We start from the raw sequence: 379 nt of genomic DNA on the forward strand, positions 1-379 counted from the left end.
TCCCCCATCACTCCCTGCTGCGTCTGCACCCCTGGACCCCTAAACAGCCACCCCATTCCCCAGCTCCCACTGGTGCTGGGACAGCCATAGGGTGTGAGGCCAGCACCCCTCATACCATGCTGCTGTCTTGCATTTTTCACCCCAAAGCGAGGAAACCTCCACTGTTGGGCTGGGCCGGCTCCTGGGGTCCCACATGGCAAGGCGGGCAACACTCACCACAGGTGCCCACAAGAAGTTTTCCCGGGGGACCTGACACCCCAGGGGCCCACTGCCCCAAGGAAACACCGCAGGCTGTGGGGTTTGCATGTTTTAATGATGGTTTAGGAGAGATGTGGATAGTCACTGGAGACCCACAAGCTCAGGCATCTGCCAGCCCCAC

Source organism: Fulmarus glacialis, unplaced genomic scaffold (assembly GCF_000690835.1).
Source record: "Fulmarus glacialis isolate BGI_N327 unplaced genomic scaffold, ASM69083v1 scaffold27316, whole genome shotgun sequence".
Classification (NCBI taxonomy): domain Eukaryota; kingdom Metazoa; phylum Chordata; class Aves; order Procellariiformes; family Procellariidae; genus Fulmarus; species Fulmarus glacialis.